Raw genomic sequence first — 25,605 nt, 5'->3', positions numbered from 1 at the left:
TGAATGAAGTAGCGAGTCTCTGTACTGGTTTAAGTAGACTGAAATTCACCCCGCGCTTACTGACTATGTCCATGCGTGGCGCTGTTGCAGCCGCTCCAGTGTCACTGCTACTAATCCATGGAGTGACAGCGCTCCGATGACGAGGGAGAGATGCGACAGGGCGCACAGCTGACCAGACAGAGGGAATGGCGTCATCAGACCGGGAGAAAACAAACTTTCTTCGAGAACTTCTGTGGATGTACCGGGGCCGCCGTAGGAGACCAAGTTCTTTTATGACCGACATACAGGCAGGAGTATTGTGGTTGTTTAGCTTCATCAGTTGAGCAGCAGAGAAGTTCATTATGCCGGGCGTTTGGGCTCCGCGTCTGTTGTTAGCCGTCAGCCACAGAGGTAGCACACACAGGAGGAGAAACACTCGGGGGCGAATCACTCTGCACAGATGGTGCATCAGGGACATGGCCGGTGAAGTCGAGACCGGAGAGTATGAAGCGTGTCGGGCGTCCAGGGAGCCAAGAGCAGGAGATACGGGCAGGATTGAGAGTGCCGAGGCCGGTCAGCTGTCCTGCTAACCGCCGATACCTGCTCGTTGACACTTGCTACCAGCCACAGGATGGAATAGAGAAATCGCCAAGTCGGTAAGATCCGTGCATCAACCAGGCAGTTTCACCGATGAATCGCTCACAGAAATTGGTGAGAAGTAGTTTTAGTAGTTCTTACTCAGGACTTAAAACTAAAAACTAAAACTTGAAGCTTGAGGGGAGAAGCGGCGAACAGACAGCGCCAGCGTCCTCTCTGTAGATGACTACAGGATTGCTACAGCCTACATTGATAAAGCGCTCAGCTGGCCATCTATTAAAGTAGAAGACCCTGAAGCTTTAAAGGGATTTTCTGTGTTTCTTAATGGTTGTTTAAATGCTATGGATACAATGGAGTACATGGAGGAAATGAATCATACCACCAATATGAAGGCTATATTAGCAAAGCTTCCCTACAAGATTAAAGAAAAGTGGAGGGTAAAGGCCTGTAACTTGCAAGACCGGGATGGTAGGAGAGAAAAATTTGCAGATTTGGTGCAGTTTGTGGATAATCAGTCCAGAATTTTGTCTCATCCGATGTACGGAAACTTAAAGGACACCTCCATTACCGAAAGAAGAAGCTCAATGCAACCAATGCCCCGTTCGTATTTGGATAGAGAAAGAAGAAGCAAGAGTGGTTTTGCTACAAGTGTTTCACCAGCAACACATGAAACGCGTAATGAGAGTGTGGTCCCTAGTTCATCCTCCAAAGCACCTTCTTGCTTATTTTGTAATGGTGCTCATAGTCTTGATTCATGCTACCTGATTAACAAGAAATCACACCAAGACAAGTTGGAGTTCCTCAAAAAGAAGGGAGTATGCTTTGGGTGTCTGGAACCAGGGCATATGAGCAAAGGATGTAAAAAGAGACTTACCTGTAAAGTATGCTCATTCAAGCACCCCACCACTTTGCATATCACCAACAGAGAAGCAATCTCCTACAAAGAAAACAAAGAGAAGACAATCACGAGTGCTCTTGTGGAAATAGAAAATGGATGGAATGATATTGGGGCCGGCGCATCTGAATCCATCATGCCTGTAGTCCCTGTGAAAGTTAAAAACAAAAAAGGTAACAAAGTGATTGAAACGTACGCTTTCCTAGATCCAGGAAGTACTGACACCTTTTGTACGGAAGCACTTCTCCAACAGCTTCAGATGACTGGAAGGACCACTGACATACTTCTACGTACAATGAACAAACAACAAGTTGTCAAGACATCGGTTGCCTGTGGTCTAGAAATAAGTGGCCTGGAAAGCGGAACGTTCTTTGAACTTCCAGATACTTACACACAAAAAGAAATCCCTGTGAAAAAGGAAAGCATTCCTACTGAAATGGATGTGGAACAATGGTCATATTTAAGAGATGTAAAGCTCCCTCAGATTGATGCTGATATTGGCCTGCTGATTGGCAGCAACGTATCGAAGGCCTTGGAACCATGTATGGTTATCAGCAGTCAAGATAATGGACCTTATGCCATTAAAACAGCCTTGGGTTGGACTGTAAATGGACCTCTTAGGAAGACAAGTGTCTCAAAGGTTGGAAAACCCATTGTTATGGCTCACAGGATCTCTGTTGTAAGGATTGAAGAGTTGATGCAACAGCAAATCAAATATGACTTTCCAGAACGTCAGTATGAGGATCGCCTGGAAATGTCACAAGAGGATCACATGTTCATGGAACGCGTCTCCAAGTCCGTCAAATTGGTAGATGGGCATTACAGGATTGGATTGCCATTGAGAAAAGGAGACACTGAATTCCACAACAACCGCTCAGTTGCTGTACAAAGAGCCTTAAACTTGAAGAGAAAGTTCTCAAAGAATAACAAGTTCCGTGAGGAATACAAGACGTTTATGGCCAACATGTTGAACAAAGGATTTGCTGTTCCAGTGTCAGCTGAGGAAAAGGCTAAGGCAAGCCAGAGCAAGAGAGTTTGGTATATACCACACCATGGGGTGTACCACCCTAAAAAACTCAAACTGAGGGTAGTATTTGATTGTGGTGCTACTTACCGAGGTGCGAGTCTTAATGCCGAGCTTCTCCAAGGTCCAGACTTAACCAGTAGTCTCATTGGCGTGCTCACAAGATTTCGACACAAACCAATCGCCTTTATGGCCGATATTGAAGCAATGTTTCATCAGATCAAAGTGCCGATGGAAGATGCTGACCTCCTTCGGTTTCTATGGTGGCCTGATGGAAATGTGGAAAAGGAACTGGAAGAGTACAAGATGGTTGTGCACATATTTGGAGCAACATCCTCACCAAGTTGCGCTAACTTTGCTCTGCAGCAGTGTGCAAGGGACAATGTTGGTAAGTTCAAGACAGAAACCATCACTACAGTGCTCAGAAACTTTTACGTGGACGATTGCCTCAAATCTGTAGAGTGTGAGGAAGAAGCTCTTACACTTGCTAAGGACCTCACATTGTTATGCGCTACAGGAGGCTTTAAGCTCAACAAGTGGGTCAGCAACAGCAGAGCTTTAATACTCTCAATACCAGAGGGGGATCGAGCTAAGGAGGTCAAGGATCTGGATTTTGAACAAGACTCTTTGCCTGTCGAAAGAGCACTAGGTGTACAATGGTGCCTTGAGACAGACTCATTCAGATTCAAGATCCAGCTCCCAGAAAAACCGCTCACTCGGCGTGGAATTCTATCAGTAGTGAGTTCCATTTATGACCCGCTGGGTATGGTGGCCCCTGTTATCCTCCCTGCTAGACAGATCTTGCAGGAGCTCTGCAGGTTGAAACTTGGATGGGACGAGAAGATTCCTGAAAATCTTGAACAAACATGGTCAAATTGGTTGAGAGACTTGGGCCTTCTATCAGACTACAAGGTTAGAAGATGTCTTAAACCTGATGGTTTTGCACACCCAGTCTCATCGCAGCTTCATCACTTTGCTGATGCTAGCGAAAATGGTTATGGCACTGTCTCTTACCTGCGAATGATGAACCAGCACCATCAAGTTCACTGTGCCTTCCTCATGGGAAAAGCTAGAGTTGTTCCCCTGAAACCTGTGACCATCCCCAGAATGGAGCTCACAGCAGCTGCTGTAGCTGTACGGATGGATCGCATGATACGAGAGGAGATTGAACTCCCTCTTGAACCATCAGTCTTTTGGACTGACAGCACATCGGTGCTAAAATACATAAAGAACGAAACTTCCAGATTCCACACCTTTGTGGCGAACCGTGTGGCCACTATCAGAGCTGCGTCACAATTGGAGCAGTGGAGGTATACAAACAGCAGTCTGAATCCTGCCGATTGTGCTTCCAGAGGTGTCTCAGTCCATAACTTCCTGAAAGCTGAAACTTGGATATCCGGCCCAGAGTTCCTCCGTCACAATGAGTCTGAGTGGCCCAAAGCTCCAGATTTAACTCTCACTGTCGGAGATCCTGAGGTAAAGGTGCTCGCAGTAAATGTTACTGCCATTGAAGGAAACGACACCATCAACAGGATTATCTTGCGGTATTCCAAGTGGCACAATCTCAAGAGGGCTGTCGCCTGGATACTTCGCATTAAGGAGGCACTGAGAATGGCAGTTGCAAAGAAAAAAGGACTGCTTGGAAATAAAATGGAGGACAAACCTAATGCACAATCTCTGTCAGTGGAAAACCTTCAGGAAGCTGAAGTGGCTATCCTTCAGTTTTGTCAGCAAACATGTTTTGCAGAGGAGATGACTGCTTTAAGCAAAGGAAACATGGTGAAAAGAAGTAGCCATCTACACAAGCTTGCACCAATTCTGCAAGATCAGCTGATAAGAGTTGGTGGCAGGTTGAACAGGTCTGCTATGCCGTCAGAAGCCAAGCACCCAGTTATCCTGCCAAAGGACCATCACATAACACAACTCATCATCAGACACATTCATGAGGACCTTGGGCACAGTGGCAGAAGCCATACACTCTCACGTTTGAGGCAGAAGTATTGGATACCTGGAGCTATCTCAGCCATTCGAAAGGTAATCACTAAATGTGTTCCCTGCAGGAAGACAAGTGCCATTAAAGGAGAACAATTCATGGCTGACTTACCAAAGGAAAGAGTTACTCCAGGTGATCCCCCATTTACTAATGTGGGTGTGGATTTCTTTGGACCGTTTGAAATAAAGCGTGGGAGGGCTACTGTAAAGCGATATGGAGTGGTCTTCACATGTTTGAATATCAGAGCCATTCACATAGAGGTTGCACAAACTCTAAACACTGACTCATGCATCAATGCAATCAGAAGGTTCATCGCAAGGAGAGGCCCAATCCAAGTCATGAGATCAGATAATGGAACCAACCTGGTCAGATCAGAACTTGAACTGCGAGAGGCTGTTCAAAGCCTGAACAACACTCAAATAAAAAACACTCTACTCAGTAAAGGCATCTGCTGGTTGTTTAACCCACCTACAGGATCGCACCACGGAGGCGTCTGGGAGAGACAAATTAGAACCATCAGACGGATTCTCAGTGCACTCATGCACCAACAAACCCTGGACGAAGAAGGTCTCAACACCTTGCTTTGTGAAGTGGAAGCCATTATAAATGACAGGCCTATCACCAAAGCCTCAAATGACCCCTTGGATCTAGAGCCACTTACACCAAATCATCTGTTACTGCTCAAAACAAAGCCCTTCTTACCTCCAGGAACGTTCAAGCCGGATGACTGCTACAGCAGGAGGAGATGGCGTCAAGTGCAGTACATGGCAGATTTATTCTGGAAGAGATGGACAAAAGAATACCTACCAGAACTCCAAGAACGTCAGAAGTGGACAAAAACAACAAGAAACTTGGTCAAAGGAGACATTGTGCTCATCATTGATGAAACGGCCCCAAGGAATTCATGGATTATGGGACAAGTCATGGAAACCCTGCCAGATTCCAGAGGACACGTGAGGCAAGTGCAAGTTCGGACCAAGACAAACATCCTCCGCAGGCCCATCACGAAGCTCGCCCTGCTCCTTGATGCTCCAGTTGAAGTCTGATACCCCCCCACACACACACCCACACAAGCATTTTTGCTCATTGACTTTTTTTCCATGGACAATCTTTTTTGAATTTTTTCCATGACGTTATCGTACGTTGAAGAATCCGTGGATTTTCTAAATCTTTAATGAGCTGTTTTTGGAAATTGTATAATGTTAAGAAGAAAGAAGTTTGGCTCCCTTTGTTTAGTTTAGTAATTGTCATGAAATACATTACAATTAGGGGCCGGAATGTTGAAGCCAAATTATTGATTTCAGGATTTATTGTATATTTTGCATTGTTTATGAATTTTGAGTTGTTTGTTGATTATTAAATGATTTATGAATTAATGACATTTGGTTGTAGGAGAGGGATAGGACGGTGCGTAAAGCAAACGCCGCCCCTTAATTGGCATGGCGAGGGCGGCTTCCAATCTATATCAGCTGTGCCCAGTCGGGGAACTGTGTTCCCAGGTATGCAGTCACACTGCTTTTAGACCGCAGCAAATTAGCCACGCAGCAAATTAGCCACGCAGCAAGTCGGCCACAAACATCCATATCGATCGCCAGGTAACGCACCGGCCTATTTCTCCTCAAAACTGGTAAGAAAGGAATGCCAAATTGTCTGTTACGCCATAGGAATAAAGAACCTTAAACCCAAAGAAAAGTGTGTGGTCAATGTGGGCGCGTCTAGCAGCGCACTGCCTGGTAACCAATTGGAACACAAAAGTATTGCACTTTTAGTACTCAAACATCACATATGTTGCTCATTTTAGGTAATTTAAATTAATTATGTTAATCTGTTTATCTTATCATATCTGTAATGCATGTATCTGGAAATATAACCACAGTGTTTTAATCATAACTTAAAGAGGACCTATGATGCTTTTTGACTTTTATGACCTATAAACGTTTTTATTATGATTTATAGTCATGCTTAACCATACAAAATTATCAAATAATGACTTACATGCATTTCGACGTATTCCCTGCTGACCGTCTGGGGTGTCTGTGCAGAGCACTAGACACTATTCTAGCCAGTCGAGAAGTCACGTGTTCAAAGCGGCTTGACGCTTTGTAACTTCGTGACGTCGCATGTAACTTGGTGTCGTCACCACGCGGATGTTTCCATGTATAGTAATGCTGTCACTTCCTTGCTCGCGTCTGCCTCGCGCCCTTATAGGTCCATGCTCGCGCTTCCTGCCACTGAAAGTGTTCCGGAAGGAAGGTAACCAATCACAACGGAGTGGGGTTTGCAGGAGGGGGCGGGGGGGAGCGGAGATGGCCGAAGCACAGGCGGAGGGAGCGGAGATGGCCGAAGCACAGGCATGCTGGATCGCCAAAATAAGAGAAAGAGCTTCCCGAAAATCTACATAGTTTTTTGTGATGTGATTCGTGTCAGGTTGCTCTATTCACCTTATTTTGGAACGCCCCGTTTTCCACTTCCGATTCTAGCGAGTTTATCATGCGACTTCCGGTTCAGCGCTGCAGAGCCGCGAAAGAATGTAAACAGCGGCAAACAATGAAGCACAATTGAATCGTAGGGAAGAAATATTTGTTTACAGAAAGGTTCTAAACGTAAAAGTAGTAAGTTAAGTACTAAGCCATTTGTAATTTAGTAGTTTGTTTTCGATAAACTAGCTTACATCGCTAACATCTACACACACCGTGGTCGCATCCTCTTATTACGAAGTGGCAGTCAGACGCCCGCAACGAGGATGACATGAGAAAGTGGCTAGATTACTATGGTCATATTTAGCTGTCCCTTGGAGAAGATGGAGCCATGGTGAAAAAATGTCAAGAGCACTGAGTCAGTACCTTCAGAGGGGTAAAGCGGTACTAGGCTACTCCAAGTAAAGCAGCTTCAATTGAGGAAGGTAAGACAATATGATGTTTTTTTTGTTTTAAACCTACAATGATTGTCAATAATACAAGGGCATATTTCTCTATTCTAAAGTGTAATCTCAAATTATATCATCTGATAATCTTTCCCAATATACAATTATGTGATTAAATTAAGTTCAAATGATCAGTTTTCTATGTTTTGTCTAACCAGAAAATAGAAATAACATGAAAAATATCGACTCATGTGAAGTAGCATAATAAATGTTTGCAGCTACTTTAGTTAAAATAGCCTCTGACAACACTAAAACTTTGCGATTACTTATACAATCAATACCATTTCTATTTAAACCTAATCAAATTGAACTTGCTAACATGCTTTTTCGTGTATCACAGCACAACGAGAATGAGAATCGGCAGAATCTGGCAGAGGAAGAAAGTATGTACATAAATGGATTTGAGGTAAGTGTGTAAATCTTCTCTACATAAAAACAAAATATATCCCATTTGAAATGACTCCATACACAAAGACATTATGGCATTGGCAATACACCATGTATGTTTAGTAGTTGCTCGCTCCGTTTAAGTGGAACACTGTGCAAGCAACTATTAAATGAGATGTACTGCCATCTCTGTGCATGGAGTCGTGTTTTACATTTACACAGTTTAATGCAACTCTTTTCCACAAAATTATTTGGAATGAAATAAGATTGACTAAATCTTACATAATCAACACATTTTAATATCAGTTCTGAGACTTATTCAGGATAATTTGTGATATTCAGTCTATTTCTATGTCACAGAAAGTACAAGTCTAATAATAACACTTTGATTCAAAGTAAGTTGTTTATTATAATATTCAGATGTCTGCCATCATTAATCAGAAATATTTAGAACTGCTGTAGGCCTACATGTATATTGATTCAACCACTCGATTGCTGCTTGACAAAAATATTTTTTTTCTTTCTTCTTTTTGCACAGTGGTCAGCAGAGGAGCCAATATGTTCACCTTAAAATGATAAAAAAATATGTTTAAATATGTTCAAATATGTTCACCTTAAAATGATAAAAAAATGTTTAAATATGTTCAAATATGTTCACCTTAAAATGATAAAAAAAATGTGTTTAAATATGTTCAAATATGTTCACCTTAAAATGATAAAAAAAATGTTTAAATATGTTCAAATATGTTCACCTTAAAATGATAAAAAAAAAATGTTTAAATATGTTCAAATATGTTCACCTTAAAATGATTAAAAAAAAAAAGAATATGTTTCAATATGTTCACCTTAAAATGATAAAAATATTGTTGGTGTCATTATGCTACTCTTGTTTCATTTGGTGAATATGCAGTTTTGTGTTTGACCACTGGGTGGAACATTGGCTCATGGGAAAGCTTACAGATAATCAATCACCTGGAAGCTAACAGTGTTGTACCATGTCAGAGTGGCATTGGAATGTTTGCATTGTAGAGAACTGAATGTAATATGCCTTACCTGGCAAATGGACTAAACAGGAATATGTGCTATGCTATGGTGAGAATTCACCGACATGATCAATAAATGGGTTACAGCACTCAAAGATACTGAATGTATTGGACATTGGTTTGTTTGCAGCCCGGCGTATATGACTGAGTTTTTCCTCTTTGCACCACATTGGCCTAATGTAGAGCTGGTTAAGGCTTTGCAAGTATGTTCACCTTCAAATGATAAACATATGTTAACCCTACATATAGTAAATGTGGTGTATAAAGTTATTTGCACATGATCAGTTCTTTTATCTTCAATAATCACAATTTTCTGATAAATATATTCATCTTTTGAGCAATAATAAATGCCATGTTTTTGTGTTACCAATTGTATTTCAATTAACACACAACTTCTTTTAAGAACAATTATTTAATTTAGAAACATAAAACTGATTATATGTAATTATTTAATTACAATGAATCGAATGTAGTAAAGTGTTGATTATAAAGAGGCCCGAACTCTGCCTGATGGCACAGCTCCACAAATTTCAGCTTGAGCCACGACTGCCTTTCAGGGACTAGGCGCCTTACTATGGGAGCATAGCTCATGAGGAAGAGGGTCACTTCGTCCCTTTCCTCCCTCTGTTGTGCCTTCCCTGCATCCCTAGCCTCCTTCCTCTTGAGGTATTCCTCGAGGTGGTTTTCATCTTGCATCCTTTTTGCTGCTTTCCGGGGGGGAGCAACAGAGCTGCACTCCCCCTCACTCTGGTCTGACTCTGCCTGCCCTGCCTCCTCTTCCTCCTGCTGCTGCTGCTCTTCCTCGCCATCCACATTGCTCTGGGTGCTGTTCAAAAGCAAGTAATTAGTACTTTGCCTTGCAGCATATAGATTTTGTTTCATTAAAAAATGTGTTTATTTATTTATTTTAGACAGAAACAAGAGCAGTTTTGTCTTTGACTGGGAATTGTTATTTGAAACTATTGTTACGCTTATCTAGCCCTATATACATCCCAGCTGTATTATAGGAATATATATTGCATCTGCCTACCTCCTGAATGATGTGGAGGCATTCAGGAAGGACAAGGCTTCCATGTACTTCCACCTCTTCCTGGTCCCTCCTGCCTGTCCACTCCTAACCTCACTTTCCTCCCTCTTCTTCCTGACGTAGGTGTCCCTCAGATTTTTCCAAACCTTTTTGATCTCCTCCACTATAATATAATAATAGACACAAATGTTTTCATCACTATAGAAAATCACATTGTTGCCTTCCATTATATTGTAACAATAAACATCAGGCCTAACATAGCAGCATCATTTTAAATGTCATATTTCACATATCTAAATTAAAAATAATTCTCTCTCTTTATCACAATTATACCCTGCTTTTCTATCCAGTTTGCTTCGGAAATGAGTCCTAAAACATTGCAAATAGAGTTATCCAAACAGATTAATTTATCGCTGTCTCTAGGCAGAACAAGGATAATAACTCGATCTCTCATTGGTTAGGACTTTATGAAGTTCAGAGCCTGTTAATTTAATATGTGACGGGTAAATCAGCCAATGAGATTTTGTTATTATAGTGGGCGGGATAAAAAAAACATCGCTAGGCCAAAAAGGCCAGACTGGTCAGTGAGCGCGAAGTGTGAAATGAGTATCGGCTGCAGGAGAAGAAACAGCATTGTTGCTAGCTTGGTGATTTCGAAGATAAGCGATCAATAATGCAAAAAGGACGGAAAAGGGTAAACTTGGGAGGCATTTTGACAATCATCAACGCTATGTGGAATACTGACGGCAGGAAAACTAACAGGTTGTTTTGTTGGAGTTTGCTGCTTTTTTCATCGGAAAAATAGTGGATTTACTAGCCTATTGTCACATGGATTCTGCTGCACACCTGCAAGCTACGGTGAGTTTGAAAATGTATTGGGATGTCCGATTGGACCTGATGTATTAGCAGTCGCAGGCAGAATTGAGAAATATTATCTGGCTTGTTCATTGGTATTGTCATAGCACTCACTTGATTTTGTGCGACTCATAACCTATAGCTCACGCCGTATTTTGCAATCCTGAAAATTAAATGTTATAACTTGAATTATTTGCTCATGAAAGAGTTGGAGTCGGTCAGTTTGTAAAATGGAAATTTTATTATAATCCATGATAGCACTGTCATGAAGCCTGTGGGCGGAGGCCACGCCATGTCCTTTTTAATATTGTTTTCCATGTATGGAGACCTAAAGCATGTTTGATATGCAATTGATTATTTTATTTTTTAGTGCGGTTTGAGGCAATGCGTTGTTTGTGTGTGTGCGTATGTGTTTGTGTGTCTGCTGCATACAAGCACTGTGTCGGTATAGCTTCTGTGGCTTCTGTGTGTGTGCGTGTACCACGGTGTGTACATTTGACTGATTTGAGCTTTGTGTTTGAGCCTTTTATATTCCATCTATGGTTTGAGCTAGCTTGTTGTGCGGTGTGTAGCTGTTCACATGTAAATACATAAATACAATACCCAAAAACCATTGACTTTGAAGGCCCAGAGCCAGGTAGAATCGTCATTTTGGTAAATGATGTTAAGGTCCATTTAAATATTTCAGTAGATAATATTTTTATCCGCCGTTCAGAAAGATAGGATACTATCATATCATATCAGGGAACCCACCCGTATTTCGCGGGCGAATTTTTCGCCGGTAGCCCATAGCCTATAGTCTGAAGTTTGAATATAAATTTAAAATACATCTTGAAGCTTGATATACACACACCGTCACTGTTTATCGCCGTAGCTATTTCCCTCCACACGTTGTCCTTGAGATCGTTATCTCTGTATTGTTTGTTTTGTTTGTCGTATAACACCGGAGGGGTATACTACGAAACAACCTCAACAGAGCCCGGCTCTCTTTTTTTGATCTGGTTCAACATGACACAAACCCTCGCTCAGAACTAACCGGTATCACGAAGGCAGTTATCAACCTCTTATGTTGAACGAGGGTTTCGGCTTCAGGCTCTGTGCGCGTCCCCATGAAAGGGGGCGTTTGACCCGTCATTTGACTCTGCTTCCGCACAGACTGGACTGATCTTGTGCCGCTAACTTTACACAAACGGACTGATTGCGAGCAGCTGAGTAAACATTTAAAAAAGTGTGTCGCTAACTTCACTCAAGAGGAAGAGTTTGTCAGTCTGAATGATCACAGAACAGCAGAAAGCAGAGAGCCGAAAAAAACTCTTTCTGCAAATAAGGAGAGAGTGGAATGTTGTCAGAAAATTGGGCTAATTGATTAATTTATTTTACAGATCGTTCTCGCAGTGTGTAAGGTGACATTATAAAGCAATTAAAGGTTGAACTCGGATTTAAACAGTACACCATTTAGCCTAGTTGATAATCCTACACTTAAGAATCTGATTTAAGTCTGACACTGTCCCCTAATGAATAGCATAGCCTATGTGGAAAATCACTTTAGTTTTGGGCCACTGTCCACATCAAAATTAATACAATTTTGATTTTGATTTAGGCTAATAGCCCTTTATTTGCATCTTATAAATACCATTAAAATAAATAGCCTAGATACAAAACCTGTAGTCTGTATTTTCCGGACAAATATGTCACCTGTCATGTCCCAACTGTAATCGCTACTGATGAAAAGAAAGAAGCCCACAGTGAAATAATGTTGCAACCTATGATTTTATAGAACGCTTTATTAAGAGACAGTGTGTGTAGATCGCCAGGTAAAATCATTTGAGGTGAGAGCATAGAGTGGCGCTGCATACAGTAGGTCTAGGGCCTAGGCTATTTTACATTTTCTGCATCAATAACTATGCATGTGGCAAAAAGCCGCAGCGCAATGTTACAGTTCACTCTAATGTAAGCCTTATGTCACGGCTTCGTTTCGTTCATTAACTTGCTGATCAATAAGTTTACTGATTTAACTAGTTTCCCCCGTGAGAATGTATCGCTCAGACAATATAGTCAGGTCCGCGGGATTTCAAAATGTGTAGTTTCCTTAAAGGTCACATATTATGCTAAATGCACTTTTTAAATGTGTTCTAACATATCCATGGGTCCACGGTGTGCCTAGAGACTGCCAAAATATTTAAAAAAATAACAATCTCTCCTGTTCTCACTCTCCCCCTTTCTGAAACCCCCACCCCTCCCCCCCAATATACTCCAGTCAGAATTTTCCCCTTTTCTGACCTCACAAACTGGAAAGCCAGAAGCTTCCACTGTGCAGCCCACACCCCTATTTCTTATTGGTCCACGGCCCTGACAGACAGAGGGCGAGGCGTATCTAGCTTCGCTTCCGGACAGGGGGCGGGGGCAGCTCAAAGATTGTATATTTACGAGGGGAGCTGCAGCTCTTTTTAAAAAATAGGCCATTGTGAGATTAGCTGAACATCAGCATAGTACAATAGATTATCTGAAAGTTTTTTTCAGCAAACAATTAAAGAAAAACGTATTAGGGACCACTAAGACCATATAATATGGTGTATAATAGTACCGAAAAGTGTATAATATGGGAGCTTTAAAGGGCAGCGCTCTAAGAGCCGAATTTAAGCTCAAACTCTGGAACAAAAACTGGTCTGGGCAGGTTAGCCGTGCAGCCTCTGTTACCATGGTGACCTAGCCAGGTAGAAAGAGAGCCACCTTTCGTGATACTGAAAACTCTGGCTTTAGACTCAACAGACCTTGCTCAGCCCTTAATCTCGCTTCGTAGTATACCCCTCGGGTGCTTGTGAAACAATGATTTGGTCCGCCATTGTTTGATGTTGTGCCTGTGACGTGTTCGTCAACACGCCAACACGCCTTTTCATTGGTTGAATAAGCTTTCGTCGGAAGCGACGTTTTAGAAAATCGAACTCGGTTCGAAAAAATAAAAGACGCAAATTCGCAAAACGAAATAACGTCGCCGGTGTGGAAGCGTGTATTGACTCTGTATACGTTCGGTCATTATTTATAACGTGCGAATTAATCGCACGAATAAAACGCGCCCGGTGTGCAAAGGCCTTAAGAAAAGCTTTGAACTTAGCTGTGGATTGAGAGACAGCGAGATCCTCCCATGAGGCAGTTCTCCCTTTACTCACTGCCAATAAGGGCAGGGACACATTTCCTGGGAAAACCCACTGGTCCGTGTTTGTTGTTACGACAGTCACTCTTCTTTCAGAGGGGTATACTACGAAGCAAACTCAACAGAGCCCGGCTCTCTTTTTTTGATCTGGTTCAACATAACACATACCCTCGCTCAGAGCTAACCGGTATCACGAAGGCAGTTATCAACCTCTTATGTTGAACGAGGGTTTCAGCTTCAGGCTCTGTGCGCGTCCCCATGAGAGGGGGCGTTTGACCGTCATTTGACTCTGCTTCCGCACAGACTGGACTGATCTTGTGCCGCTAACTTTACACAAACGGACTGATTGTGAGCAGCTGAGTAAAACAAAAGTGTGTCGCCAACTTCATTCAAGAGGAAGAGTTTGTCAGTCTGAATTATTACAGCAGAAAACAGAGAGCCGAAAAAAACTCTTACTGCAAATAGGCTAAGGAGAGTGGAATGCTGCCAGCATGGAAATTATTTATTTATCTTGCCGATCGTTCTCGCAGTGCGTAACGTGACATTATAAAACAATGAAACGTTGAACTCGGATTTAAACACTATACCATTTAGCCTAATAGGCTATATATAGGCTACTTTGCTATATTTATAGCACTACGCCTATAGTCCCATACTTAAGAATGTAATTTAAGTCTGACACTGTCCCCAAATGAATAGCCTATGGAAAATCATTTAATTTTGGGCCACATCATAATGAATACAATTTTGATTTAGACTATTAGCCTTTTATTTGAATCTTACAAATACCAATAGGCATACATTAAAAAACCTGTAGTCTGGAGGACAAATATGAACTGTGAGAAGCTTAACCTGCGAGTCTGCAACGATGTCCGAACTGTAACAGCTGTCACCTGTCACGTCGTCCCAACTGTAATCGCTACTTATGAAAAGAAAGAAGCCTACAGTGAAATAATGTTGCAAACTGTGATTTTATAGAACGCTTTATTAAGAGCCAGTGTGTGTAGATCGCCAGGTAAAATCATTTGAGGTGAGAGCATAGAGTGGCGCTGCATACAGTAGGCTATAGGTGTGGGCTATTTTACATTTTCAATAACTGTATGCATGTGGCAAAAAGCCCCAGCGCGATGTTACAGTTCACTCTGCTGTAAGCCTAATGTCACGGCTTCGTTTCGTTCATTAACTTACTGATCAATAAATTTAGATGTAACAGTTTCCTCAGTAAGAATGTAGCGCTCAGACAATATTGTCAGGTCCGCGCTCTAAGAGCCGAATTTAAGCTCAAACTCTGGAACAAAAACTGCTCTGAGCAGGTTAGCCGTGCAGCCTCTGTTACCACGGTGATCTAGCCAGGTAGAAAGAGAGCCACCTTTCGTGATACTGAAAATTCTGGCTTTAGACCGCTTTAGACTCAACAGAGCTCGCTCAGCCCTTAATCTCGCTTCGTAGTATACCCCTCAGGTGATTGTGCAAAATGTTGTACATTAAAATGTGTAAAGAAGTTGCTGTGTGGATTTTAGATTTTTTTTTAATTGCAATTGGCCAGACGCTCTGTCCCTCATGTAAGGACACCAATTACAGTTCAGCGGGTACTGTAATCGGTTGCCTTACGTGAGGAACAGAGTGTCTGGCCTCAGCTGGTTTTCACAAAGTATAAGGAGAGTGTTATCAATACTTAGAAAAACAATTAAACTGAAAGAAGCAGAGCAGTGGCGTCTTAACGTGACGGGAGGAGAGTTTACCAACAAGACATATTTTCAATTTCCAGTTGGTGTAACCCCATCCCAGCAGCAATATTGCCGGGTGTAGCTAATGATGCAAATTTCTGTACAGAAATTGTGCCAAGTCTAAAGGCTTTCTATTTTAAATATATGCTGCCTCGTATTGCAAATGAAATTCAGGCAGGCAGGTTGTCACTATATGAAATACAAGCAGCTTTGTAAAAACTAGATCTAAACCAGCTGTTCATTTCTCCCATCTCGCCCTAATGTTACATTCTGTTAATGTAGTTAAAATGTATTTCAAAGAAGAAAAAGTTTCCGGTAGTATGTTAACAATTGTTTGTTTTCACAAAAGCTGCTTCCAAAATTGCTTAATTAATATAATACATTTGAGGAATTAAAACAAAATATTTCTTTGTTGAATGCTGTTGAAATAAGTATGTGTTTTTAATAAACTTTGTGGCACTTTACTGTACATTTTGCATGTGTCTTTTGTAATAAGTACAAATTTAAAATGTTACTGTACATTTTGCATATGTCTTGTAATAAGTAAACCAATTGACATTTAACTGTACATTTCTTGGGGGAGAGATGAACTGTAACTATGGTCACAAAGGGTCCAGTCCTCCCACTGGGTCACAGCATCTCAGTGAGTTTGGCACATCCACATCCATGGCTCGGTGCTGGGTGTTGCATTGTCACCTAGTAAAATAGAAAATTGTATTTCATTAATGCAGCCTACAAACAAAATAATAATTTCCCCACTGTAAACAACTCTTAGATAACGTGCATTTACTATTTCCATAATCCACAATGATTGCAAATATCTGATCTGTAGGCTACTCAGCCTGATTGTGGTCATCTAGGCCTATTCGGCCCAATCTACATTAGTAGGTAGCCTATATTATTATCTGGTTTAACTGTTAAATAAGTAAAATATGTATGTTTACATAGAATTGAATGCAGAATTAATTAGGTAACACACGTTACATGATACATCATTTTCGTTCCGCCATAATTTTTGTTGTTAGTAGGCTACAAATTGTTCACAAACTTTTTAATCAAACCAGTAAACAGAGGAGGCTGTTGATAGTTTGACATACCTGGATAGCACCCGGAGTGGTTTCTTCAACGTAGCTTCATAGCCAAGTCACTTCTCCGGGTAGGGATGCTATTCAGTTGGTTTTTTTATACATAAATTGGACGGAACAAACAGCGGGGCTCCGCCGCTCCGCAGGTATGCTATACTAAGATCAAGTTAACCGGAAGTTCGATGACAGGATAGATAGATAGATAGATAGACACTTTATTGATCCCTTGGGAGTGTTCCTTCAGGGAAATTCAAAAATCCAGCAGCAGCTGTAGGATCAACAACAATGGCGTCTTCCATGGTTACGTTCCAAAATAAGGTGAATAGCAGTGTAAAACAAGAAATTAAGACCAGAAAAGTAGTATAATAGGTCCTCTTTAAACACAATATACTAACAATTTCCTGAAAATCATAATACCTTATTGAAACACGTATTATAAACCAGTGTAGTTCCATTTGAATAATTCTAAACTTCTACCAACTGCTTACATTTTAAAAAGATGTTAAACATTTATAAATTGAATTTGCACATATACATAATTATATGTACATTATTTTCAATTATGTTTTAGTTATTAAATGTTTGAATATAATTCCATATTCTTAAAATAATTTAATTCTAAAAAATCCACTTGCATGTTTCTGCCTGTTGAATAGACATTCACCATGTATTTCTTTACTTCTTAAAAATGTGCAATTAAATCACAATAGACATGGCGACACAGCTAAGTTGCCAGTTATATTTCCTTTATTTACTTGGCATTCTGCTGATACAACTTTTAATTTAATTGAAAGAACACATGTTTAAGTTTTATTTACAAAGGTTACAACAATTTGTAATAGGTAATAATGATTAGTAAGTTAATTTTTTTTATTACAAATACACATTTTATTTTATTTATTTTTTAATTCTTTACTAAATTTATTCTGGTGGAACACTCTAGGCTCTTCTTTATTCTTTGTATGTCTATTCTCATCTATAAGAGTATGCTTGTTATGATATTTAATTTGTCTATTCCCATTCTTGTCAGGTTGGCAAAGATGGAAGCAAAGCTCCGAGTATTACTAGAGGACCGAAATGAGAAGCTTGTCCTTCCTTTAGGAATCCCCCCCACTGTGGAGGAGCTGCAAACTGTTGTGAAGGAGACCTTTGGAATTTCGGGCGAGTTCAGTCTTCAGTATTTGGACTCTGAATTTGAAGATTTCTTTACTTCTTGAAAGCGACCAAATTAAACACAAAGACACGATAATGGTTGTTCAGGCTGACCCAATCATTCTTACCTTTCATCAGCTTGATGAAAGCGTGGGCAGTCACTTGAGTCAAACGTCAACTGATTATGAATCTACCTCATATGCAGAGTCAAGTGCATCACATGCAGAATCATCTACCGGAACGTCTTCTTCACAGGACACCATTATTCTGCCCAAGTGAAGTACCACAGAACGATGTCAGCCATGGCCAAAGCAGTTCCCCATTCCACTATTTGCATATGAAACTGAGATGTACCTTGAAAGTGCCTCTGATTACTACAAGAAGAATGGAACTGTTCTGACTACCTCAAAAGTAAAGGCAGACATTCTTGAGAAGCTGGTCGAAACTATTTATGCATATACAGCCTATCCATCAAGTGCACAGGTATGTTATGTTGCTGAGGCACTTGTAAACAAATATCCATGTCTCAAGAACCTGGCTCCTTCGCAGGTTACTATGGCTGGCAACAAAGCATCAAATACAAGATGGCACATTATCGCTCTAAACTCAGAGGCTATGGTGTTCCCGAGGTGATGTGCAATGCACTGAAACGCAAGAGCCCTGCAGACCAGAAGCCTGCCAAAAGTGTAAAAAAGCCTAGAAAGGCAGAAGTGAACTATCTTCCCCCTTACCCAGCAGGAGAGGATGAAAAAAGCCAGGAACAAGAGAGGCTTCAGTTGCTTACTGAAGTAAAGAAAAAAGACAACAAATTGATAAAAGAAAAAATGGCCAAAACATTTGCGCACAGAAGAAACAAAATGGTCAACCTATCACCCAGCATCGAGGACATCAAAGCCAGATGGCCCGCTTTATTTGAGGCATCTCATGTGAGTTAAAGAGTTGGGAAAATTATATATGGGCACTAATATATGTATTATTGTAATATTTTAGGCTTTAATACTGGTTTCATTGTTTGTCTTCTAGATTCAGGATGAGTTTCACAGAATCACAATGGTGAACCTTGAATCCAAGTTCATGTCCAAGCTGGATGAATACACTCCCAAGCTTCTGAGCCTCTTCCAGTCCAAGGGAGGATCCATCGGGTTGAGGTTGCATGCTATCCTACTCAGAAGTTATCCTTCAGTTAGTATTTAATTTAATCACTCTAGGGCATTGTCCGTAGGTAGCAGGTATTAGCTTATTCACGCTTGAATGTAACCTGTCTATGAAATTTGGACACAGTACAGGTAGACACTGTCACACAGTAGAGAGTGACACCGGAGTGGATTTTAACTACCGTCCCGGGAAAAAGAGACAGAGCTAAACTGTACAATATCAGGGTTTATTTACTGAGCACTACTTTTTTACTTGGACTATTTTCTGGGATACAGGACTTTCCAGAATCACTTCTGGTTTCCAGAAAACATTAGTAATTACAAAGAGCTATACATTAGGCTGGTCCCTGACATAGCAGTTCAAGGGACTATTTTAAAAATAATTTACTGTTAGAAAATGCAGCTTTAACAAGTTAAGGTCAGAGAGTGATTTTTACACCCTGAAGTTGAATAATGATTATTTTTTTCATTTCAGGCTCCAAGCAATCCAAGCATCGACGTGACCAGAGATGTTGTCATTCGATGTTTGATGGTGTACCTTGGGGAATCGACATATCAACTCTTAAAAGAGTATGATGTAAGTAAAAGTACATTTTAAAATACATAGAAGGTGATATCTATCTCTTTCATGTCTCACGTCTGTTGTGTCTTGGTAATCTTAAAACAGAGAATACAGTTCAAGAAACTCCCAGTCATTTTTTGCAAGCTACTAAGGTTTGAGGATTCATATAAGTAACTCCCAGATATTGTACATTTGTTTTCCTTTGGCAATTTTAAATAACTACTGCAGAAATAGAAGGTTTTACTTAATACTCCCCATCTCTTTCTTTTCTTCCTGAGAACTTACAAACCAGTTGAGAGACATTTTTACAGAGAGACTGAAGTAACCTCTAAAATAAGTTGCTTAGGAAGACTTTAAGCAAGCAGGAATGAGCTCACAGTGCTATATCATTTGTTAATAAGCTGGTTGGATCCTTTTTTAACTAATCTTGGATAACAATGTGACAAATAGCGAAATAGACAGTGAGTCTGGCCTTTAATTGTCCAAAGGGTTTGAAGCATTTTAGGAGATGTTCAATTTGGTCATTAACATTTTGCTGTTATGTGTTTGCTATTGCAGGATGCTGATGAAGACGTTGTGTCACAGGACCTTGCTGTACAAAAGATGAAAATCTACAATATAAAGACTAAGACATCAGAAGATCCCGACGTTGGTATTGTGGTGGACGGTATCAAAGTTCTGAGCGCTCTGAGTAACATGCCAAGGGCTTGCTCCATGCTCGTTGGGTTAGCATACGCGGTGAATCTGGCCTATCCCAAGGAGCTCAGGTACACATTTGAAGCCTTCCAGAAGCTCTTTCTCGAACTGGATAGTTCGAAGCTGTCCCCAAAAGTGAACAGCCTCAAAAATAAGCTACTAGCTTAAAGAGGACCTATGATGCTTTTTGACTTTTATGACCTATAAACGTTGTTATGATGATTCATAGTCATGCTTAACCATACTAAATTATCAAATAATGACTTACATGCATTTCGACGTATTCCCTGCTGACCGTCTGGGGTGTCTGTGCCGAGCACTAAACACTATTCTAGCCAGTCGAGAAGTCACGTGTTCAAAGCGGTCTACCCTTTGTAACTTTGTGACGTCGCATGTAACTTTGTGAAGTCACCACGCGGATGTTTCCATGTATGGTAATGCTGTCACTTCCCTGTTCGCGTCTGCCTCGCGCCCTTATAGGTCCATGCTCGCGCTTCCCGCCACTGAAAGTGTTCCGGAAGGAAGGTAACCAATCACAACGGAGTGGGGTTTGCAGGAGGGGGGGGGGAGGGTAGCGGAGATGGCCGATGCACAGGCGGAGGGAGCGGAGATTGCCGAAGCACACACACTCAAGTGTTGACAGGACGTGCTGGATCGCCAAAATAAGAGAAAGAGCTTCCCGAAAATCTACATAGTTTTTTGTGATGTGATTCGTGTCAGGTTGCTCTATAGCAGTGTAAAACAAGAAATTAAGACCAGAAAAGTAGTATAATAGGTCCTCTTTAAGAAACTAGCGGCTTAAGAAGCGGACTGAAGCTCGTGCAGCTTGTTGATATGCTGTTTTTCGTTAAGGGTGATTCATTTACTGGTTCGAGGTAATTAAAAGACCACTGTGAATTGCATTCTTAAAAAGGCTTTTTTTTTTCTGATTTACAAACTTATCTACACTAAAGAGTACACCGAGTTTAAAATAACTATACTTTTTTACTATCCATTATGCTCTCTGTTAACATTTATTTAAGTTCTAAAAGGGCACAAGAGGACAGCAAATACACTGGCACTTTTAATTTGCATGGAAACCACAACAACAGAATAAATGAAAGGGACAGCCTATTCTCCTGGCTCCTAAATTCTAAACCTGTAGGTCGACTACGTTATGTCACACAATAATAATAACGTGCGCATGAGGGACTTTTTTTTATGAATGTAAAAAGAGAGAAACAAAGGACAGAAAAGTATAGGAAATATGCACGATCAAAGCACAATTGTTCTGGACGGATGGATCATATAATGGAACTATCTCTGCAAGGTTTGCATGTCCGTAACATTTGCATACATGCCCCTGAAAAAGTTTTGAAAAAGGGGATTATATTTAGGCTACCGCACCAACACAAGCACACATACATACGTATGCTAATGCCTTGTTTGTTGAGGTCTGTGATGTAGAAAAGGGGTTTTAGAGGAAATTGTTAAGTCAATGTCAGTTATGTTAAGGGCTCTGTTCAATGCTTGATTTTCTGTGCTGCAGTTGATTGTTCTGAAAAATCCAATTAACCATACACATTTGAGGGGAGTGGCGTAATGTTTTTAGTTGGCAAAGGCAGCTGTTCCTAATCTTTGCTCACTGTGTAGGAATGCAAATTGAAGATTTTTTTTTATTGTATTGGAACTAAATTTTAGCTGCTTGTAAAAGATATTGGTCCTTATGATTTAAGTTTGCGCATGTACATACACTAATTGATATTAAAAAGTATTTTCCAGTCTGAAAACATTTTAGTAATGCAAATGTACTGTGATGTATTGTGGTGTGCCTGTAACACCCACAAGCGCAATTTGCACCAAAACATCTGCTTTTTATAAAGACCAAATAACTTAATTGTTGTCTCATCAGTCCAAAGCATTTTCTTCCAATATGAAGCTGGCTTGTCTAAATGAGCTTTTGCATACTCCATGCAACTGTATCTGTGGCGTGGGCGCAGAAAGGGCTTCCTTCTCATCACCCGGCCATACAGATGTTTTGGTGCAAATTGCACTGAATTGTAGAACCATGTACAGACACACAATCTGCAGCCAAATGTTCTTGCAGGTCTTTGGAGGTGATCTTTGGGTTGTGTGCAACCATTCTCACAATCCGCCGCATATGCCGCTCTTGTACTTTTCTTGGTCTGCTAGACCTGGGTTTAACTGCAACTGTGCCTGTGTCCTTCCATTCCCTGACAACGTTCCTTACAGTAGAAATTGACAATTGAAACCTTTGGGAAAGCTTCTTGTAGCCTTCCCCTAAACCATGACAATGAATAATCTTTGTTTTTCAGATCTTTTGGGAGCTGTTTTGATGATCCCATTCTGTCTCACTTCAGCAGAGAGTCAAAGAGAAGTGCAACTTGCATTTAGGCACCTAAAATACATTTTCTCATGATTAAACAGACAATTCTATGAGGTTCAAGGCTTAACAACATAATCCAACCAACTTTGCGTTTAAAGTCATCAGTTTTACATGCTGTTACAGGCATTAAAATCAACAAAACCACAAGGGTACCCATATTTTTGCACAGCCAGTTTTTCACATTTTATTTTATTTCATACAACCAAATACTGCTTTTCAAAAAATCTTTGTTTGGAAAACATCCCAGTACTTAGCTGTTCCTGGTAAATTAAAGACATACCACTTTTATCTTTTTTTTGTGAAAGCAGAGTCAATTATAATGCCGGCTGAGAGGGGTTCCCAAACTTTTTCATATGACTGTACATGTGTATCATTTGAACCTACTTTAGTAAACTGTGGCACCAAAATGCATGATATTGAGTGAATTATACATAGAAAAATTATGGCAACAAAGTGACAGTTAATACTTTTGAGCAGATTTCTATTCTTTTAACCAAATATATAGTAAATGTAAATCAATTTATACCAAATATATAGTAAATATAAATCAATTTATCCCAAATATATAGTAAATGTAACTCAATTTATACCAAATATATAGTAAATGTAGATCAATTTATACCAAATATATAGTAAATGTAAATCAATTTACACCAAATATATAGTAAATGTAGATCAATTTATACCAAATATATAGTAAATGTAACTCAATTTATACCAAATATATGGTAAATGTAAATCAATTTATACCAAATATATAGTAAATGTAAATCAATTTACACCAAATATATAGTAAATGTAAATCAATTTATACCAAATATATAGTAAATGTAGATCAATTTATACCAAATATATAGTAAATGTAAATCAATTTATCCCAAATATATAGTAAATGTAAATCAATTTATCCCAAATATATAGTAAATGTAACTCAATTTACACCAAATATATAGTAAATGTAACTCAATTTACACCAAATATATGGTAAATGCAAGCCGTTTTCCTTGTGAAATTTATTTAGATTTACCAAATATTTTTGGGCTATATTGCTATGTATTCGGCAAGTTATTACTAAATCTAACACATTTGCTTTTAACACAATATACTTACTTTTTTTTGTTTGAATATAGTTAATTTATTCAATACTTTTTAATTAAAATTGTAGTAGTAAAATCTGCTCAATTATATCACGTGTCACTTTGTTGCCATCATTTTTTTAAGCAAACAATGGTCACACTTTTTAGAGTGTAGAAGGCGCTATATAAGTCAAGTCCATTTACCATCCATTTACTGATAAGAGTATATGTGTTTTCATTGTGTGTTTGTTTTTTCAGCAATACCTGAATGGAACCCAGGCCCGGCACCTTTCCTACAACGACTTTATCAACAAAGAGCTGATTCTGTTCTCCAACTCTGACAATGAGAGATCCATCCCATCCTTGGTGGACGGTGCGTATACTCTCCTCGTCTCTGTCATCTGTTTGGTGTGCTACTCCTCTCATAAGTAGTGACAGAATCATTCATTCCACCATTCTATTCTAAAACTATTCAGTTAAAAGCATCACTGTCTGTCTGTTGATGATGGCTTGTGTGTGTGTTTTTTTAAAAGGTTTGAAGCCCGGCCAGAGGAAGGTGCTCTTCACCTGCATGAAGAGGAATGACAAGAGGGAAGTGAAGGTGGCACAGCTGGCTGGTTCAGTGGCAGAGATGTCAGCCTACCATCACGGAGAGGTAACAGTCAACCTCATGGCTTCCACGCATGACAAACAAATGTATTAAGAGGCGTTATGCCAGTGGGGAAGATTTAAAGAAAAAAAAAATCCATCCGTTGTAAAATCATAAAACTTTAAGTGAGTGAATGTTTCTATATTTTTCATTTTTTTAAACCTATGTTCCGTAGCTTGCATGTAGAGGTATTGAAGTGATTCTCAATTCTTTTATGACCAATGTTATGTTTCTATGTCCTGCTTTTCCATTTGTCCCTTGTAGCAAGCCCTCATGATGACCATAGTCAACTTGGCCCAGAACTTTGTGGGCAGCAACAACGTGAACATCCTGCAGCCTCTGGGTCAGTTCGGTACTCGCATCAACGGAGGCAAAGACGCTGCCAGCCCTGGTTACATCTTCACCATGCTCAGGTAAAGCACCAGCAGAGAGACGTACCCGTTTGTTGTGTTCTCTCTTCTGATTGGATATCAGGTTGTGGGATCCCAGAAAAGTTTATTTGCTGATTACATGCAGAATGGGTGACTGAGAGACCTGTGTTATGAAGCGCGCGCACACTATATAAGTGATCACTGTATGACTATAGAGCGATTTAACACGTATATCAACATAAATATATCGCTCACTTCACCTTTTAACTTTCACTCTCAAATTTGAAAGTGTATTGAACTATGAAAATAAAATATGCCTTGTGATTCAGTTTCTTTCTTGTCTCAAACGGTAAAGTTTAGAAGAATTATAATTTTAATGGTGGTCTGATTTCAACCTACAGTCCTCTGTCCAAGCTGTTGTTTCCAGCGCTGGACGACAACCTGCTCAAGTTCCTGTACGATGACAACCAGAAGGTGGAGCCAGAGTGGTACATCCCCATCATCCCCATGGTGCTGGTCAACGGAGCTGAAGGCATCGGCACCGGCTGGGCCTGTAAGATAGCCAACTACGACGTCCGGGAGATCGTCAACAACATCAACAACCGCTTACTCAAACACCAGGACCCACTGCCAATGGTAAACTGCCCTCACAAACTTTTAATTTCTATTTGAAAGATCCTATATTATGTATTTTTTCAGTTTCAGATTTGTATTACTTACTAGAAACTTGTTTTCATGGTGAAGTGTCCAAAAATCCCTTTTCACTTCTCACACTGGCATTGCTGTGTGATTTTTTTTAAGACCACGTGACCACCCAAAAGTTGTGTGATTTGCCAAAAATCACGTCAATAAAAAAAATAAAAAAAATAAAAA

General features: G+C 40.2%; 1 long non-coding RNA gene across 1 annotated transcript; it reads left to right on the top strand.

Annotated features, from left to right (window-relative positions):
• The first annotated feature begins 23,982 nt into the window (after positions 1-23,982).
• LOC307260129 lies at positions 23,983-24,692 on the top strand. The gene is made up of 3 exons (XR_013845178.1): positions 23,983-24,085; positions 24,246-24,367; positions 24,626-24,692. It is a non-coding gene; the product is annotated as an uncharacterized lncRNA (long non-coding RNA).
• Positions 24,693-25,605: the final 913 nt, after the last annotated feature.

This window comes from Ammodytes marinus (genome assembly GCF_949987685.1).
Source record: "Ammodytes marinus genome assembly, chromosome: 13".
NCBI classification, from domain to species: domain Eukaryota; kingdom Metazoa; phylum Chordata; class Actinopteri; order Uranoscopiformes; family Ammodytidae; genus Ammodytes; species Ammodytes marinus.
Note: the sequence above shows the minus strand (reverse complement) of the source record. Positions and strands in the feature narration are given on the sequence as shown.